At 36.4% G+C, this 7,223-nt stretch overlaps 1 long non-coding RNA gene across 2 annotated transcripts in view; it reads left to right on the forward strand.

Moving 5' to 3' along the window:
- The window catches only part of LOC128250765 (uncharacterized), a 158,113-nt gene that overhangs the window by 54,941 nt on the left and 95,949 nt on the right, over window positions 1-7,223 (forward strand). For both annotated transcript variants that reach the window (XR_008266749.1, XR_008266748.1), the window contains exon 2: window positions 3,097-3,159. This is a non-coding gene — a long non-coding RNA (uncharacterized LOC128250765). The remainder of the gene's footprint in view (window positions 1-3,096; window positions 3,160-7,223) is intronic.

The following is a 7,223-nucleotide window of genomic DNA, read 5'->3' on the forward strand; positions in this document are numbered from 1 at the left end:
CACACACACACACATTATGGGCTTCTTCCAGTTTCCATCTACCAAATCCACTCAATCCACTGGCTCTAGATGAATCAGAGGATCATGTTTTGCTCAGATATTCCATTTTTGTCTGAGTTTCTAAGGCTAGATGCTCTTTCTAACTTCAGCAATTTTTTAGATTGTACTGAGGGCATTTTGCTTCAGTGCAAGATGTACAACACTATCAGGTCCGCTTGTTCCCATTCATTTGCCAACCACTTTACAGAGTGTGCTGGGTGCAGTTTATTATGGCCCTAGCACTTGAGAGGTTGTTGTGTGTGTAAACAAGACTGTTGGGTCCTCTTATCTCCATTCATTTGCCAACCGCTGTACAGAGTGTACTGGGTGCAGTTTATTATTATGACACCAGCTTTAGTGACGTTATCTTCTACCCTTTAAGACATAGTTTTCACTACACTTACAGCAGTGTGTCTGTTTATTCAAAGCAGCCTGATGAAATGGGCGAATAGCAGAGAGAGAGAGAGAGAGTAGAATGGCAGAAGATAGCTCAGGACGAGTAAGTGAAGAGAGCAAAAGTACGTTGGTTGAAAGTGATAGGGATGGTTCATTATTCATTATCCCTACACATTCGGAGGTACCTTATCTTTTTTTGCTGTTCATAAAATATTGATGTAGTTCACAATTTATGTTGAACCTGCTCTTTTATCATTTTTAATCTACAATGATATAAGCAGACGTGCAGCCTCTCTTTTAGACTTATCTCGTTTTATTCATTTATTTGTATATTGAAAGTAGTTCAGCTTAAAAACTAGGATGTGAAATGCATCTTTTGTTGCTATTGATGCGTGTGTGTGTGTATGTGTGTGTGGGTGTTGCAGCACATGCTTATGTTGGTATGGGTTCCAAGTGGGGGTTCTGCAGGGTAACTAATAAGGAGTAGGTGTTTGTTGTTGGTGATATTTAAGAACTCCTTTCTTGATAATCTGTGTCAGCAGATTTTGTTTCTCTCTTTTTCTTTTTCCTTTTGCAAGATCTGCTGCAGTTTGAATTAAGAATTTTTTTCTCTAGAGAGAAAAAGGAAGAATTCATTTCCTCCTCCTCCTCCTCCTCCTTCTTCTTCTTCTTCTTTTTCTTCTTCTTCTTCTTCCTCTTCTTCTTCTTATTATTAAGGTGGTGAGCTGTCAGAATCATTAGCATGCCAGGCAAAATGCTTAGCAGTATTTTGTCTGTCTTTCCGCTCTGAGTTCTAATTCTGCTGGGGTCGACTTTGCCTTTCATCCTTTCAGGGTCAATAAACTAAGTACCTGTGAAACACTGGGGTCGATGTAATCAACTTTCCCCTCCCCCAAAATTTCAGGCCTTGTGCTTTTAGTAGAAAGGATTATCATCATTATTATTATTATTATTATTATTATTATTAAGGCGTTGAGCTGGCTGAATCATTAGCACGCCAAGCAAGACGCTTAGCGGCATTACATCCGTCTTTATGTTCAAATTCTGTCGAGGTCGACTTTAACTTTTATCCGTTCGGAGCCGGTAAAGTGAATACCAGTTGAACACTGGGGTCGAGTTAATCGACTTAGCCCCATCCCCCAACCCTGCTGGCCTTATACCAAAATTTGAAACCATTTTTTTTCATTATGTTAGTCTTGTTTACATGCAAAGTTCTCCCAACAACACTCACGCACACACATACACATTATTTGTTTTGACCTGTGCTGTCCATACTGTTTTTCTTTACATAATCCCTTGTAGTTAATAAAGAAATTATTATTATTATTATTATTATTATTATTATTATTATTGTTATTATTATTATTATTGGAGGCAATGACCAAGACCTTTGGCCTTACGGAGGAAATGACCAATTCCTTTGGCATTATGTCGTGCTTGAGAAGAAGGCCCATCAAGCTTAGCAAGATCGCAGTCATGGCAGATACTGGTGTCACGCAAATGGAGCGGTGTCACGCAGTGGGATCGATTCTGAAACTATGTGGTTGCAAAACCAGCTTCTTAACCGCTGTAACCTGAGGGAAATCTGGTGCCTGTTTCCAGCAGGTTGAGCAGTTGCATAGAGTATCCTTCGTTGGGGTCAGGCAGTGCATCGAAAATACAGCAGTGAACTGTATTTCACTAGAGCTCTTGTTCCGGTTGGCTAAACTTGGCCCTAGAGAATTAAATAGCTTTACCAGAGATGCAGTACCATGGTTGTGGTTGGATGTGAATTGTTAGTTCTTTATGGACAAGAACCATCTTTGTCATGGCTAGCAGCAATTCTCTGGTGATACACTTTTGCAATTACAGACCACTTACTGTAAGTTGTTTTAAAGTCAACAAAAGCAATTATTTATTTTGGCAAGACACCATTTATATATCTAGTCCAACCCATGTCATGCAATATGGGTGTTAAATGATAATGGTGATACATGTATGTGTGTGTGTGTATATATGTAGATATTGGAAGAGATGAATGCTTAAGAATTTGCTTTGCAAGTCATGTGCTTTCAGCTTCAGTCGTATTGCACAGTACCTTAGGCAAGTGACTTCTGCTATAGCCTCAGGCCAGCCAGTTCCTTGTGAGCAAATTTGATACACCCAAACCATACAAAGCTCCTATGTTTTTTTTGTGTGTGTATGTGTGTGAATATTTACGTTCTACTCTAGCATGAAAAATGAACAAGCTTTAGATATTAATATCTTGTTATTTCCTATCAGCAAACCGTTTGCTAGCTCTGTGTTTTTAAAGACAAGTATGGTGAAAGCTCTCTTATTTGAAAAACAGGTTAGGGTTAACAACGCAAAGGGCTTCCAGATGTAAAAACAGTGCTTCATCAATATGTATTCATATAACCCATGCTAGCATGGTAAAACAGATGTAAAAAGGCATATCTTTTGGCTCTTTATGTTCATGGTTCAAATCCCACCAGGGTTGACTTTGCCTTTCATTCTTGCAGGGTTGATAAAATGAAGTACTGGTCAAGTTCTGTGATTGATGTAATTGACTCTCTCATCCTGAGATTGCTGGCCTTGTGCCTACAATACAAAGAATTATTGTTTTTGTAGTTATTATTTTTATCATCATCATTATTATTATTATTCTTTTTTTTCTTCCAGACATTGGTTGGATCTTAGTATGGTTACAAGCAGCAAGTTTTAGATACCTATTAAAACACCAAGGTAAGAACTGAACTACTTATCCATTCCATTATTTATCCCCGACTCGGTACTTACCGCTTTTCTCTAATTCTGAATTAGAATTATTGAGAAGCAGCGACGCTACACAACAATTCAAAATGCTGTAAATAACGAAATTCCTTGTAGGAAAATAATAATGAATGGAATTTGAGCTCTGCTATTTAAGTATAACCAGCTGCCTTTCATGGCTTGCTAATGTGTCCCATGCTTCTGCTAATTGTTTCAGGTGCCTGTGTGGCCGCAAACAGACATGGGTCACCCTCTTGTGTGCACACCCCTACTCTCCCATAACTCCAGGAGTTCATTGAAGATGTGATAGCTCGAAGGCTGGTACCTGAGTTTCTGTTGAGCAGATGAGAGTAGCATGTAAGCTTGTGCTTTGTTTGCTATGTCTAGTCAAGGAATTGAACTCACAGCCTTGTCATAGTGAGCTGAACACTCCCTTAACCTAGCGGTTCTCAGCAAAGACACACACACATGTGACATATAAAGTGAAGCTGTGTGGAAGGAAGTTTGCTTCCAACCCACATGATTCCAAGTTCAGTGCCACTGCGTAGCACCTTGAGCAAATGTCTTCTATTATAGCCTCAGGAAATCTAAGGTAAGGGCATTAAGCTTTTGGAAGAAAGCAAGCGAATACATGTGACAACACAGACAAAAAAATGAGAAAACAGAGAAAATGTTACATGATCTCAAATACAAACAAGAATAACATCAGGTGTTAAAAAAACAAAGCACTCCATCTGGTGAGAGATAAATACTATTTAACAGACGCAATACATGTTTTTATGTGCTACTAATAGTTACACGTGTTGAGAAATATCTCAAACATATCAGGTACAATGTCATATGATGTGCTTCATTCAGTTTCCATCAACCAGATCCACTCACAAGGCTTTAATTGGCCTGAAGCTCTAGTAGAAGATACTTGTCCAAGGTTCTATGCAGTAGAACTGAACCTGGAATCATGTGGTTGGAAAGCAGACTTCTTACCACATAGCCAATGTCATTTGTTCTTCTACAAAATAGTGAGGTCTGATTTCGTGGGAAGATGTGGCTGCTATTTTTAGCAATGTGTTCAACCACATAGCAGCTCTTTTATTTGCTTAAGTACACTTCAAGTGAAGCTAAAATTTTAAAAGTCTTTTCTTTATTACATATTTATTTGTATTTATTTATTTTGAGATTTATTTAATGTTTGATTCCACAGATCTTGTTAAATATCTAAAACGTTACGGAAAATGCCTTCTTTTACAAATTGTTTTCTCAACTCCAATTTTTCTCATTTATATGCATAGTTTTGAAAATCCAGATTTTGTTCTGTTGACCTGTTGCCGTTTTCATATTCCGAAATATTTTGAGAAATTTTAAAAAAACAAAACAAGGAACCCCCCCCCCCCAAAAGAAAAACAAAATCAAAACACAAACAAAACTCAAACTAAACAAGCTTTATTATCATTTGTTAACATCGCCTTCATCTTTATCACCACTACCCCCCCACCTTCGTCATCGTCATCATCATTAACTACCACAGCTTTATAACAGCTATTTGAAATTTTCCATTTGTTATATTGCTGTATAACTTTGTAGATTTTGAACTTTAAAAGAAAATGAATAAATAAATATAAATAAAACTGTAACAACAAGAGAAAATGTTTGATTCTTTATTGAATAGCAGAATTTTGTTTGTTTAAAACGAAGAAATGAAGAAACAAATGTAGAAGAAAACACACAAACTTTGCTGTTTTGTTTGTATTCTTATTCTTCTTTGCAGGATAATAAAGCTGTTTGATTAAACTTCTTTCTTCTTAGATATAATGCAGAATCTCGTTGGCTTTTTTTTTCTTCTTCCATATTCTTTCTCTTCTTCTCCATGTTTCTAAAGTCTTTCATTTATTCCTAACTTCTTTGTATATTTTGGAAAATTTCCGTTTGTGCAAGCTTTTGTAATTTGTATTGCAATTTGTGATATTATGTCTGTCCATACCAGCCAGTCTGTAATGTTGCAATGCGAGTCAGTTTCAGTCTGTAACACTCTGAGTCCATGGTGGGTACGAGTCTAGGCCAATATGCTTGGGTATGTAGGAGTTCATGGCAGTTTGCTATGGTAAAGTTATGACATGGGTTCATTGAAATTTGTAATTCTCTGGGACAAAAAACAACTTATAATGCTGGATATGAGTCTGTATCAGCAATTTGTAATGCTATGCATGTACGAGTCTAGCTATCCATCTGGTCAGGCAACATTTTTGGGCTCATGTAACTCTTCAGCACCAGATGTTTTGATCTTCCTCACCTTGATATCCAGTATCTTCCATAAGTTGATCCATATTTGCTTTTCTTGGTCTGCTGATATCTGAATCTCCACCCCTCTTCATGTCATCAGGAAGGGTGGGTTTCCATATAATTCTGTGTCCAGGGTTTCTGTGCTTTTCCAGTCCTTACTCGGACATTTTGTAACTTATAATGATGCAAGTCTAAGGCAATTAGTAATGCTATTTATATGTCTACAACAATTTCTATTATGAATCCATGACAAAATATTCTGCTATGTATGACTCCATAGTAATTTGTAATTCTGTGTTTATTTGTTTGGTTATTTACAAAGCTATGGGTCTGTAGCAAATTCTAAAACCATGTGTGAGTCTCTTGTAATCTATAACACCAAGAGAATCAAAGGGAATTTTGTAATGGAATACATGAGTCCATGGTAATCTTGGTCTTTCATAGTTTCCTGTCTTTTGTTTATCTTCACATAACCGAAAAGAAAGATCCTGATATCAAAATAGTAAAATATAATAATAATAATAATCTGTTAGTGCCATCCTCTGGTCTATTATCTCCCAGAAGATTATATTTTGTGTTATCTAATGTTTGCTGTTGCCAATTGTCATTGATTTCCTGTTTACCAATAATGGAATGTGACTTTCACTTGGAAGAATTTCTTATTTTCTTCTTTTTGTTTTTTAGTGGTTTCGTTTGTTTGTTTGATTGGTTTCTATAAGTAACTTGTTGATTTGGAATCCTTCGAAAAATATGATTCGAGTTTGTTGAATATATATTTTATTGGAAGAAGAAACAAACTCCTGAGAATATTCTTGTGCTCTGTTAGAGTTTTCTTGTCTTTTAAAAGTTCATTGAATTTTGCTGCAGTAGTGGTGTTGGCAGCGCAGAGAGAGAGAGCGAGAGAGAGATAAATCTTCGTTTGCCTCATGTTATTAAATATATTGGGTTTTTAATATCGATTGAGTTTGCTTTAAAAGGACAAGTTTATCACTCTAAATAAACCTTGTTTGAACAAATAAACAAGTTTGTTGTTGTTAATTATTTGTTTCTGGTAATATTCACCGAAAACATGTCATTGTTGATAATAATTCAAGTCCATTGATTATTGTTGATCTTGATCTGGGAATTTTAGTTTTACAGTTTTATTTATTAGAATAGATTATCTAAAGAATTGTCAGATGTTTCGGTTCTACCACTGTGCCTTCCTTTCTTTCACGGTTATATGTTGGCATCGATTTGGATTGAAGTTATACAATATGGGTAGTCTTTTTTACATTGATATAGGGGGCCACCGCTTGTCAATGTGTACCATGTATTTGCAGATGTAGGTGCAGGCTTGGGTGTATGGTTAAGAAGTTTGCTGCCCAACCATGTGGTCTTGGGTTCAGTCCCACTGCACAATGCCTTGCTTAAGTGTTTCCTACTACAGCCCTGGGACCACCAGCGCCTTGTGAGATACATTAGACAGATACAGTGCTGGCTTGATTGGGAACTGATATCCAATTGATTGTTTGTGCAAGACATGTCAAATGAGGAAAGATGTAAACCATTTTGACATTTAACATAGGGAAGGGGCTGTATGGACTCACATGATTTTGTTTTGTAAAATTTTAGCTCATTTTTTTCAAACTATTAATTTTAAATTTATTATTTAAAAAAAAAAATAACTTTCATATTTAAAATTAAGAGGAAACGATAGTTAGCTGGGAGGAAATGATAGGGAAGAGGAAAGGGATTAATTACAGAGGTCATTCAGAAAA

Source organism: Octopus bimaculoides, chromosome 25, assembly GCF_001194135.2.
Source record: "Octopus bimaculoides isolate UCB-OBI-ISO-001 chromosome 25, ASM119413v2, whole genome shotgun sequence".
NCBI lineage: Eukaryota > Metazoa > Mollusca > Cephalopoda > Octopoda > Octopodidae > Octopus > Octopus bimaculoides.